Genomic DNA, 13,401 nt, shown 5'->3' on the forward strand with positions numbered 1-13,401 from the left:
TGGAGCCTCCCTGCTAATGAATTTCGCTGGGCTGGGAATGTGTACATTTCAAACGCAGGGCAGTGGCTGTCACTCACCACCTCTCCCACTCAATCTCTTTTCAAGAGCAAACAGCAAACTTCTAAACAGTTCCTGTTTGGTAGATTCGGCTACTGTTGTGTAGTTTCAGGCCCGCCGACGGGGCATCCTAGAACGCCATCCCACCTCCGGGTTCTGAGCAATTCACTGGCTTTTCTGTTTGTTTGTTTAAAAACCGAACACCATTAAAAAAAAAAATCTCTGGGCTTTTACCGCAAATATTCCAGGGCCAATTAATATACTTCGAGTTGCTGCTAGGAGTGTCAATGGCTTGGTTTCTGCACGAGAGGCACTGAAGACCTTGGCAGAGTGCCCTTTCCCAAAATGGACGAGGGTCAGGGTGTGAGTGCCAGGATCCTCCACTAGGAACGTCTGACTCTGTAAGAATGCCCTGCGTTTGCTACCATCTTGATCTTCCCACCCAAAATTACAGGTTTTTGGCCCTTATGAAGAGGGGCATCCCCCTGGACAGACAAAGGAAAGGGCAGCTGGGCAATGCCTTTAGTATGTATGTAGCTGCAACACTTAGATTGGAGACCAACTTGGAGTGTGTGTGTGTGTGTGTGTGTGTGAAAGGCTCGCACTTGACCGCTGAATGGGCAACCTGCATGCCAAAAACTACGTAGTGAGCAGAGCCACGATTAAAATTAAGCCGGATTTCATTTCATTGATGCTGAAATAAATACAGTTAAAGCAGTTCCTTCCAGGCATGCTAGCTAATAATTACTTTTCTCTGTCACTTTAAACGCTGCAATTTGACAAGGGTGCACAGGCAAGGCTTTGGGGGTGCTTACAATCTTGGGGAAGTCAGCTACGCACCTCTAACAGACTGGTGTTTTTAGCAGCTCTAGATCAATTCTTGATTTAAGTTGATTTTTTGCTCTTCTGATAACTCTTTGGTTACTGTGCAGATCAGTGTTTCTCAACCATGGCAACTTTCAGATGGGTGGACTTCAACTCCCAGAATTCCCCAGCCAGCCAGCTGGCTGGCTGGGGAATTCTGGGAGTTGAAGTCCACCCATCTGAAAGTTGCCACGGTTGAGAACACTGGTGTAGATTAAAAGGGGAAGATGCCCTCCAGCCAAGGTTGAGTCCTGGTGGCTACACGGATGGGCAAAGGTATGGAAACCGTTTTCCACTCCTTTCTTTTTGACGCCCCAGTCTAGTCTCCAATGCTGGGATTCCTCGTGGTCTCCCATCCAAGAACAAACCAGACCTGGTCTTATTGAGACGAACAGGATCTCCACCCGGCTGCGGCAAATTTGGAGGAGGCGGGACTGCACACCCCTAGAAATCCAAGACCTTAAAAGGCTGATTCCAGAACTCTCCATTGGGGGTAGAAGCAAACTGATAACCCATGCGGGAATTTTAATATCATTCTAGGATTTTGGATTCTGCCCAATTCTCTACCATGTTATTAAATTACAACAGTACTCACGGTACCCCTGTCTGTCCTGCATTTAAGAAAAAGGGGGAACGAGTAAGTCTTGAATTTTTCAGATCCCATACTTATGTCATGCTATATGTAACCACTCAGATACCGGGTAGGTTCAAATTTGCTCAGTGAAAAAAACAGACTAAACTAACTCTTGAATTTTTCAGATCCCATACTTACATCATGCTATATGTAACCACTCAGATACCGGGTAGGTTCAAATTTGCTCAGTGAAAAAAACAGACTAAACTGAAACAAAACAAAACAAAACCCCAACCATTAGCCAAGGGATTGAGATTTAACAATACGGCATTCGACCGGCTTCCCGTGTTAAAAATAAATAAATAAGCAAGCAAGCAAGCAAGCAAAACAGATGAACTTGTGGGATCCAATTAAAAAGATGGGGCTAATGCCGCCAAGAAGAGAAGGGGGAACGCATAAAGGGTTTTGCTTGGATTTGGCATAAAACATCCTGGCAGGAATTCTGTCTTGCTGGCTGAGTTTTCAAAGTCTATAATAAAAGGAAGCATAAATAGAGGCGGAGGAGCCAATGTCAAGGGGTAAGAGTTGGGGAGAGATTGTTAAATATCTCCTTCTCCACAGGTCCTGCTCTCCCCCCCCCCGCTGCCTTCGCAGCTTATGTGGACCCCCTGAATGATTGATACCTGGAAAAAAACAAGGACCCCTGCCTTTCAAATAACCTGCTGTTCAAACAGCCCGCCCCGCCCCTCGTCCTAGAAAGAGGCCCGCTTGCTTTCCAAAAGGGCCACGCAACAAATAGAAACGAGCACGCCAACGCAAAAATAAACGTGGGCAGGAGCACTGAAAGGAAAGGGGGGAAGCCAAAATTTGGGAAGGGGGTGGAAAGGGCTTGACTTGTGGTCCTCGCTATTGTTTGCGTGAAAAGGATGCGCCCAATAAATAAATAAATTAGCATTTTCTGGCTGGGAGCGGGACGGGCACGGGGAGCAACTCTCTTCCCCCCCGCCCGTGCGCGTGCCAGCCAGCCCGCCTGCAACCCCAACCTCACAACTATTAAAAGTCGTTGGGTGACCCCGAGACCCCTATTTCCCAGAGCCTTGTATAAAATTGAATTTTTTAAACATAAATTACACGTAATGACGACACTGTAAAAACTAACAGTAATGGAAAGCTGTGCTGTATTTCATTAGCCTGTATTATTCCATGCCACCTGATCCAAGCGGATCTTGTTTATGAGTTAGTGTGTTAGCAGGATGCCGATGGAAGCATTTGCTTCGACCTTGCACTTCTCATTGGGGCATGAAATTACGACGCCAGCACCTTGATATTACGGCCATAAATACAGTAAACTGCAAATTTAAGCCAACGGCTCCTATTGTCTCTGAACATAAAGCTGATCGGTATTTATTTAAAAGGAGAATGAAAAAAAATATTATATATCACCTTGTTTATGGGTTGGGTAACCCCCCTTCGCTTTTCCTGCCCACCCCTCTCCAATCAACCTTATTTTGCTCCCCCTGAATGTAATTGTTCATTTCCAGTGTTTAATTAAAACTAAAAAACACCCCCCCTTTTTTTTAAAAGCCAAGTTTTACCCAAAGGAGCCTCAACTTTTAAGCAGATGCATCCCCTGTCCAGGTTGCAGCCGCACTGCCGCTCAACCGGGGACGGGACGGGGTCTATCATAACTGAGTTTTGATAGTCACCCAATGAAACCCGGAACTGCCTTAATATATTTTATCCCCCTCCCCAAGGGCAGAAGCACCCACACTTTTGCACAGAGGCACCCGAGCAGAGCTACAAACGAAAAGTCTTCTTCATTTAGTATTCTCTGATAATCAGCATTGTCTTTTGAAACTTAAGTTACTGGGGGAGTGGAAATGTGGGTGCTCACCGCTTGGCAGCAAAGGAGAGGCAGAGCCCTTTGTTTGATTTATAGCCAGAAGGGAACTGGAGAGAAAAATCGCAGAGAACTTCTGAGTTACCCTCATGTTGAACGGACCACAAAGGGGGCACTACCAGGGAGCGGCACGGCCTTCTGAATTGACCTGCAAAGGCGCCTGGTGCCACATTTGGATGCCCCACTGCAACGAATCAGTGGCTAAATCCAGAGAGAGCGGGGCTGCATTCTTTACTGAATTAGCCCATTTCTTGCTTTTGCAGCACACGCCTGACTCTGAGGCACAAAACGCAACCGAAGATGACCACTAACCAACTCTGCGTATTGTGCAAACGCTCTCCCCAGAATATCCCGCTGAGCATCTGGGGTGAAGGCAGTCCCCGGGGGCTTTCTCAAGGAGGCGCGCATTCACCTGCAGGACTACCAGAGTCACCCCGTGCCACCCATTCAGTGGCAGAAGCAGAAGTTGTGTTCAGGGATGGAAGGCGGTGTGCTTGTGTCTGTGTAACACAAAGCACTATTTTGTTTTTCCAGATACCCGACTGCTGAGAGCTACTTTGAGGAAGCGGAGCGACAGGAGCGAAAAAGGAGAGCGTGATTTTTTTTTTTAAACAGAAAAAAAAAAAATGGAGCATTTTAAGAGAGAAGGCAGTTCAGAAAACATGGAGGAGTGCCCTCCACCAGGCACTCTTGTATAACGTCCATCTCTAGGTGCTGCCCTGAGCATATACTCACCTCTATTACATTAAATGTAGCAAGGGGGGAGAGGGAAGGGGGGAGAAGGGAAAAAAAACCTCAACACAAAGGCAAAAGGACATTGGGATATCACAAACCGTAACGTGGCATAAATCACAACATTACAAGCCGGTGCAAAATATATTTCATTGGCGCTTTAAAAGGCAAAGGAGTTGCAGTTGCGGTTGTCAGGAGAGGTCAGCCCCCACCCCCCCAAGCTAGAGGCAAAGAGGGTCGTCTGGTTGTTGGAAACGTGTTTCTTGACCCACCCGGAGGAGGCGGAGGAGGTGAGCCACATCAGGTTCAGGCTGTCTCTGGAAAAGGAGAAGGATGCAAAGGTCCTGGTCTGAGTGCCATTGTTCCGGAGATCTGGCATTTCATGGTGAAAATATTAGAGGAAGGAAGTGCCTGGGAGGGAGAAGAAACGCCTTGGGCAACTGCACAGCAGAAGGCTAGCCTCTTCGGCGGTAAACATGGCTACTATGGGAAGATCAAAGAAGCATTATTATTAAATAACCCTCTCCTGCATTTTGTGGGAGTGAGGAATGCAACAACTGTGACCAAAACTGAGACAGCGTGAAGCACCAAGGTTTCTTTCAAAGGAACGTGGGGGAGATAGATAGATAGATAGATAGATAGATAGATGATAGATAGATAGATAGATAGATAGATAGATAGATAGATAAAAAAAAAGAGGTATGGTTAAAACAAAGAGAAAAAAATATATAAAGGCACACCAAAGAGAAGGACAACTGAGGCCCGGCATCCTTTGGGGGAGGATCTGAACTTGCCTTTGCAGGCTAACGTTCTTCCTCCTAAGCCACAAGGGGGTGAGAAACTAAAAAGAGAAGCAAACACTGCGTTTGGGTGGCAAAGCCTGAGCAAAAGTTTCATCATGAGCCTCACAGGAGTCACACTGCATGCGCTTGCTGCCACTCCAATTCTCCAGGGTCGAGACTGGCACAACAGCCACAGTTCTCTGGGAGTTCGTTAACAGTATTATTCTTGCCATCCCCTCCCAAAGAACAAAACAAAGGGGGAAGGGGGAAGGGGGCTTTGGTGGGGTTTTAAGAAATTGCAGTTTGGGGAGTGGGCTTCTTAATCGTTACACTGGAAAGACGACACTTATATAGGACGCGGTTTAAAAGGAGGTTCATGAACTCCACTGCGCTCCTCACCGTTTGGGAGGGCCGAGTTTCAACTCTCAGCTCTTTGAACATGCCGCCACAAGGTGACTGGGCAGACTGGAGGACTGCTCTTCCAGAAGGCAAGAAAGAAGAGGGGAAATGGCAGAGAAGCAGACTTGGGCTGCATCTGAATATGAAGAGCTCCCTGCGGTGAATCAGGACTGCCTTGGAAGTTTGCATCTTCGAGTTCAGGCTGGACGGCTACCAGGGATGGTATAATTGCAATTTGCATGACTTGTTCCTGGGCTTAGCATCTTCTCTGGGCACAGGAGGGGATTGCGCCGACAGCTTTAAACCTCTAGCAGATGGTGGTTTCAGACACTTCAGTTCAAAACTGTTTTGGAACGTGGGGCACCAAATCCATACGTCACAGGTTCGGGGCAGCATCACACAGCCCTGGTGCCTTTTTATTTATGGCTTTTGACAATAAGGGCTTAGGGATTTAAAGCTACCATTTGTTGTAAGCCCTGTAGCTCCAAGGAACACGAGGAAGCAAAAATAAAAAAAGGGGGGGGGGTTGCAAACAGAAATGTGTGGTATGCACACCCCATCCTTCCTAAAATGCTAAGTGAGCAAAATATAATGCCCTGAAGAACACACTCCACAAATTCATGTCATTCTATATCAATCTTAAACACTACATTTGGGGGGCGCAGAAACTCAGCTGGGCCAGGATGAAGTACTCTGCGGGCCTCTCTTTTTCAGGATGTTTCGAATAGGAGAAAGACAGCTCTTCACGGTGCTTTTAACTGGACTTCTTTACAGACAGCTAACCCCACTGTTTTTAAACACCTCAGGTTCCATGATCAGACCAAACAATTCTGCCCTTTACAAGTCACTCCGGAAGATTTATGGCTTTCAGAGACTTTCCACTTTGACTCTTGAATGAAACAGTTCAGAAAGTGGAGCCCAGGAGTTGCTTGTAATACAAAATAAAAAAATAAAAAAATGAAGTTTTGATTTTGGGTTTTGATGATTTAAAAAAAAAAATAGGGAAAAAAGGTGAATGCTAGAAAAGAAGAGAAGAGAAGAGAAGAGCCCACTGAGAGAGAAATCCCATCCCAGGCAAGAAAGGTGAAAACCTATTTTTTTTTATTTTTGCCTTAAAAAAAAAACCTCTGTAAGTAGACATCTACTGCATTTGGGCATAGCAATATTCTACTCAACAGGGTTCTGCAATCCAAAGAACCGTGAGCTTTAGAAATGCAGTGGATGGCAACTGATCATAATCTCCTCTACTTTTAGCCTTCAGTGGTTGCAGTTTGTTTTAGCCATCTCATACAGGGGAGGGGGGCAGGTCTCAAGAAACGGTCTGCTTTTCTGATGCAAGATTGAGAAGCACAGGTGAGTTCTCAGCTAACAACAGGAATCCATGGACGTGGGTTTATTGACAGCATAGTACAGATGCTGGTAAAAAGACTAAACTCCAGGGTATTCTAAATAAACACATTCCCACTGCCCCCCCAACCCAGTCCCTCCCCAGTGCTTCTAACACAGGCGCTCGTTTTAGCTGACACAGAATTTGCACCTCACAAACAAATTATTTAACTGCTCTTATTCCCCTTGAGGATTGAAGCGATCATCTGAAAACGCATCTCGCCTCGATGCAACAGCGTTGATAGGTTAAATGCCGCCGTTTAATTACAGTAATGGAAGCTGCTATTTTTTGGTTCTTATAAACACAGCTTCTCTCTTCTTTCTTCTTTTTTTTTAAGCCCAAACCACAGACTCAGATTACTCTTTTTTTTTTTTTTTTAAACTCATTTCTTATTACTGAGCTTTGGCGGTTGCCGTGTGCTTTGGTGGTTCAGGAGTGCAAGGCAGGAATAACAAATGATAGGAGGAGGAAAAAAGAACTTTGGAAATGCCAGATGAATGACCCAGGATAGAAGTTGTGGGAAATGCAGCAAAACGGCGCCACATGCCAAACAATTGCGAGCTCCTGCCCTTTTTTATCCAGGGAGATTATTCCACTTCAAAAATGCAGAGCGCGCAGCTCTACACAAGTGAAATATAAAGCTTGGAGAAAAAGGGAAAAGGATGAAAGCACTGCTATAGTGCTGTACTTTAAGAGAAAGGCACCCCAAAGTCCCATTTCTATGTCCGTCTCTCTCTGACTCTCTTACATGCACAACTTAGGAGCAGCTTCCTCACACAAGTGCCAGTGGAAATGGAACCTCCATATACAGCAGTAGTACAGCCCTGAAAACCAGGTATCACCTCTGTCAGGCCCTTCCAGGACAGCTGGCTGGCCAGCATCAGAAACAAGGCACTGGGCCAAGCCCCTCTACACCTTGCCCACAACTGGACACATCAGAACACCAAACAGGACTCTTCATTAGAAGGGAACCAAACATCTGGGAGCCAGATGTCACAGCCCTTTCCCCACCCCTGCTAACCTCTCTCTGGGAACAAATGGCACAATTTCCAATGACGAATGGCCAGTGTGGATACTGGAAGGATCTCTGTGGGCTAAGGTTGAAGCTGATTCAGCCCAAGCCCCACCTTCGATGCAGCACTGTGGGTGGAGCGCCTCTTTCTTTCCCATAGCCCAAGATTGATTCTTTACCTTTCATGCATCATCCCATTTTAAGCCCGATTCTCAGAGCGTCTGTCAGTGGCATTTGTTCCCATCAGTTGTACGCGAAGGCAGGCTTAATAGCGATCTGATAGCAAAGGGTGTGTTTCGCCATCGTAAATTCAGCAACAGTGCAGCATCTCAACCGTAGGATTTGCGGAAAGTCAAGGGAAAAGGTGGGTTTCTGGCACCCACCAAAATGTTTGAAGCGTCAATGCCAATAATCCCCTCCCTGGCTGGGCTTGATGGGAGCTGAGATCCAGAATATCTGGAGGGGCATCGAACTGCCACTCCTTTTCAGGAAAATCCATCCATGCCTACCAGGGTTCCCCACCCCACCTCACCCAGGCAGCAGAATTCCCAGGTTCCTGCTGAGAATTACGGGAGTCGAAATCTCAATGTTTTGGACAGTGCCCGGATGGAGAAGGATGCAAGGGAAAAAATCAAACCTCTTTTAGAATTTAAGCAGCATTGCTAACAGTTTAATGGCCTCCCCCTGCCCCATTCATGTTTAGCAAGAGAGGAATCTCTCATCGGAGAGTAGACATTACTGGTAACAGAGGGGAAAAAGATTTCAATATCTTCTTTGCTCAGCGGTCCTTGCACACCAATGTCCCTTGGTAGCAAAATGATCCTGAACTGGCGCCTCTCGTCTTCCCGGGCAAAGACACGACCTTTAAGGTGACAGAGGTCAGCACTTGATGGAGACAAATTTAATTTTGTTTATCACCATAAAAAGGGAGCATTTCCACGCAGAGAGCAGGGCATGAATATTGTGAGTCAGATGGGAATGCAGCAGTGGGGCCAGGCACAAGAGAGTCGCACATGCACTTGGGGAAGAAATTCAATCAGCCAATTCTAATGCATAAGGTCAGCGACGCACATCAGGAAAAGAAATCTGATAGGATAGCAGTTTTTAATATAACCCATGTATTTGCTTCAAAAAGTTCTAGAAAACTGTAATGCAATCACCCCAATGTCCCTGGGCGAGATCAGAGCACGCCCCTTACTTTTTAGATGACTTGCACAAAGGCAACACGTATTTTGCACAGCGCAACGAAGTCTAGAATTTCGTAAGGTATAAGCAGCGGGAAAACTCTTACAAAAAGAGGCAGGTTGGACCAGCCCCCTCTTTCTGTCCATGCCCAGCGGACTTCTTCAAAAGCAAGGACACAAATTGGCCTCCAGAGACAACCACATTTACTGTTAACACGCTGAATTAGACAACAGCCAAACTTTCACCAAAACACAGAACTGTGATTTGGTTTGATGTCAGGGCAGGGTACACCCGCCCCCAGCTTGACATCTCTCTACCTGCCCTTAAAAACAGGGGAGGAAAAAAACTGCTAGGGTTCTTTTAAGAGCCAGACAGCTAGATCTGGGGAGGGGGTCACCATGTTCATTCCCCACAACGCTTCCACCAATTAAGAACCCCCCCCCCAATCTGTGGGAGGGAGCCCATGGAGTGTAATGAAACAATAGACCAGCCCTCAGCAGGGCTCTAAAAGTCATATCTGATCAATTTAAATAAACTTCTTCCTGCTTTAATTCCTTGTTTCCTACCACCCACCTACATTCACAGAAAGGAAGAGAAAATTATAAAAAAAGATCCTGGAAAACCTCATGTTATTTCGTTTCTCATCCATCTGGAAAGGGGGGGGGGAAATTGAAGGGGGGGGGGAGAATCCTTCAATAAGTACCCCTGCCTTGTTTTGCTCAGCTAAGGGTGGTGCTCGCAATGAAGGATCAGTGCTCAAGGGGTGGAGCAGGGCGGTGTGCAACCTGCCACAAACTTAGCTCTCTGCAATCAAAATTTTGGAGCCTCCCACCGCCCAGTGTTAAGTCCGGCCGACGGAGGTATTTCTCCACACTCTCCCTACCCCCATCAAGGACAGCACAATTTTTCCTCTTGACAAGCATCCATGGAAACCACAAAACAGCGGGAACAGCGAGCTGGCCAAGGCGAGGCTGGTTAATGACGCCCAGCCAACCCTTGGGTTCCCAACGCCGCCGCGGAGGGAATGCTTTCATGAGCGCAGAGGAGACCGAGAGATTAACTTGATCCTCTGAAGCAGGGCAAAACAAAGCTTCCAGGGAAGCCAATCTACGTTTTTGTCCGGATGTTTCTGGGTAGGAGAAAGAGATGGGGGACGGGGGTGGAGAACAATTCTACCCCTCCTGGCTGTAAAGGGATTCTTAAGAGCTCAAGTAATGTCATGGACAGCTTTTTACGGAACAGGAGCAGAATTGTTAAGTCAATAGCAAACTGAAGTTTAGTGTTTCTCAACCTTGGCCGCTTTAAGATGCCTGGACTTCAACTCCCAGAATTTCCCAGCCTGGCTAGGGAATTCTGGGAGTTGAAGTCCAGGCATCTTAAAGCGGCCAAGGTTGAGGAACTCCGTTCTCGTTGGTTCTGCCTGATGAATCTACTGGGCAAAGCCAAAGCAGGAAAAGAGGGGAGGGAGCTGTTGCACTTAATGGGACTTGCACCTTCAATTATGGATCGACCACATGTACATTTAGAGGCTGCGACAAACCTGTTCCACAGGGTCTTTGCAAAACTGTTAGGACAGCAGGTGGCTGCTCCTTATAATGTCCTTTCTTCGGGGACTTGGTACCCACTTGAGAAAGCAGGAAGAAATCAACCCTGAGCTTTGAATCTTACAAGATGGGACATCAGCAGAGAGCAGGTATCAAAACCCCACCGGAAAATACTGCTGAAAAGGATATGCTTGGTTTGTTCAGGTTCTTCATTCATTTTTAAAGGCCTGCTGTTTTGAGATACAGCCAGAATTTCAAAATGAGTAGGACAGTACTCAGAAATGCCTCCCTTTCCCCCCACCCCCTGCCACACACATATTCAACCGGGACTCACACGACGAGCTGAGCCATAATGTGGTTTATTTGGTTTGGCTTAGCATGTTGCATGACCCCAAACACTGCAGTCTGTCAACCATACTTTATGGTTTTAACGTCTTATGCAAGCACAGCCAACTGTGGCTTAGCCAACATACCATGGTTAATCAAATCCTTCCTAATGGGAGCAGCACGTTTGCCCTTTACAGGAATAGCTACTGGAATCAACTATATGGCATGTCAGAAGTTTAAGATGACTTTGCCGTCTTCCCATTGGCACATCTGTCAGCTGACCAGACTCTTCAGCCAGTTCATTCCTCGCTTTCTCCCCCATCCCTTAATTCCTCCGTAGGCTGCTTTGTACCACACCTGGCTACGAATTCTTCAGTTTTTCCCCCTTGGAAGTCAAGCCGTTCCACCTGGAGCAGAATATTCTAGGGAGTCCACCTGGGAAAGGGATTACTGTTAAGTAACTATGAATGTTTCACGTTGTCGGCCTGCTGTGCAACGGGAACTTCAGCAAAACATACCTTAACATTTGTGATTGTTTTTTTTTTTTACTCCTCTCTAATGAAAGTACTTAAGAATAATGAATCAGGAAGGAAAGAACGAAGGACGGACTCTCCATGCAGGTTTTGCATTTTTGGTTACGGGTATTTGGCATGGCCCTGCGCTGCTTGCGACCACAACCAGGGTGTGACTGAATGCCTCTACTTGGAGTGCAAAGGCACGCTGGGCACAGAAATTTAGCACATCAAGGAGACATTATTTTTGCCACCTTTCTTGATTTAAAACAGTCCTCCCTCCACCCGCGGTCCATTAGGAGTTGACCGTGATACTGTTTTCCTTTTTCCCTGCCTAACACCACCTGCCACTTCTTTATTTCTGGGCAGATGATGGGAAATCTCAATGGCATCTCCCAGAATGCTGGTCCAGCTGGTGAGCCATTATATTACCTCCATGCACAAGTTAAAACAAAAAGCTATTTCTCTTCCCACCCCCAAGGGGGTTGCAGAACTGAGCCGTGGACTTGTTGAATTTTTGCTCCCTGGTCCTTGTTTCTACGCCTGGCTATTTCTTCTCCTCCTGTTTTCTTTTCTTGGGTGTGTGTGGGTGTGTGTGAGGTAGAATCCTTGTTGCCTCCTAATCTAAAGAAAAATTGTACATCCTGAAGGCTGTGAAAGTACTTAGTTGAAAAAAATAAAATCCGCATGGTGCATAGCAGCTAGACAGCAAGAGCTGTGTCTGTTCGTGGCCACAAACTCTGAAGAGGACAGGAGTCCCCTCACTGGAGACTCACACTATTTATATAGAACCTCCATATTCAGAAGGACTGAAGCCTCCATGTCAGGAACAGCCTGGAAGGAGTGTTCCCTGGTCTTCTGCGTGGCAGTTTCCAGAGACCTCTCACGGGCTGATGCAGAAGAGAAGATGCTAGACAGTCTTTGATCTCATCCAGCAGAGCTTTGCATCCATTCCCAGTGGACAAGGGAGAAGGGGCCGGAGAAAAAGCTTAACAAGCATTAGGAACTTGCCCAACAAGCCTGCAGGGATCTGCCTCATTTTTGTGAACGAATGGGGGTCTTCCCTGCAGAGAATGCAGACACCTGGCCTTTGCTTTGCCAAAAAAAAAAAAAAGGAAGGGAAGGAAGGAAGAAAAAGGCACAGACCTCTCTGTGACACTCCCGAAAAATTAATTACAAAGCTGAAGGAGGAAGTTAATTTTAGAAAGGCGAGAGGCTATTCTCCCACCCCCAGCACCGCTTTCTTCCTCCTCCTCTTCCTCCTCGTCCTTCACCCTCACCACCAGCAGGACGCCAGGCAGGAGTCCTCGTTTTCATTTCCAGCCGAAGGGGTGCAATCTTGGAGCTGTCCAGTCGATAACCTGGCCATCGGAACAAGCTCTGTAATTAAAGGGTCAGTGACCTGGAAAGCAGGAGTCCTCACTTGCGGGGTTTCGCAGTAGTGATGGAGCTATTAAATTAAGGCGGTTATGAAATCAATGCTAAAAAAGCTTTCACAGTAACAAGCTTCCATTCAAGGACATATAAACTGCCTTGTGGAATGGAGTTAAGTTATGAAAAAGAAAAAGGAAAGTAATGGGGGAGGGGGAGCTAAATTGGAATCCGCTTCCCTTTCAGAAGCCTTTCTTTGCCCAGACATCGTACCTCCCTTTCAGAAATATATTACATTTTAGGATCCCTGTGCGAGGCTGAACCAGAGGAAACGCAAAGCCGCTACTACAGGAAGGCTCTCGCAATATTTAAGACTCAAGTCTGAGTTTGTCATTATAACCGCAGCCATCAGCCAGATCCCGAAGATTAAAAAATGCACAGCATAAGCAGAATTTCTACTTAGCCAGGTATCTTCTTCAGCCCTCGCCTGGTTCCGAGATTATTCCTTTCACATACGAACTGGGAACCAAAAGCTTTTAAGGTACGATACAATCTACCCTCCTGGTACAGAAGATGGGAATTGCTGCTGCAAAGGAGGGGACATTTGCTTGCCCACAAAATATCCTTGCAGAGCCTTGCCTAAGCAAAGAGGGGCATAAGACCGTAGTTTGTGCTGGGCAGACGCCAAAGGTGTTCGCATTTTTCCGGTGTCGAACCGGTGGCACTTCCAAAAAAGGCTTTTTAAGAATACTTCG

General features: G+C 46.6%; 2 protein-coding genes across 2 annotated transcripts in view; one reads left to right on the top strand and one right to left on the bottom strand.

Annotated features, from left to right (window-relative positions):
• The window catches only part of LZIC (leucine zipper and CTNNBIP1 domain containing), a 382,321-nt gene that overhangs the window by 138,844 nt on the left and 230,076 nt on the right, over positions 1-13,401 (top strand). The window lies entirely within an intron of this gene.
• PEX14 (peroxisomal biogenesis factor 14) overlaps positions 1-13,401 on the bottom strand; it is a 78,357-nt gene that overhangs the window by 19,262 nt on the left and 45,694 nt on the right. The window lies entirely within an intron of this gene.

The sequence above is a fragment of the Candoia aspera genome, chromosome 18 (genome assembly GCF_035149785.1).
Source record: "Candoia aspera isolate rCanAsp1 chromosome 18, rCanAsp1.hap2, whole genome shotgun sequence".
NCBI lineage: Eukaryota > Metazoa > Chordata > Lepidosauria > Squamata > Boidae > Candoia > Candoia aspera.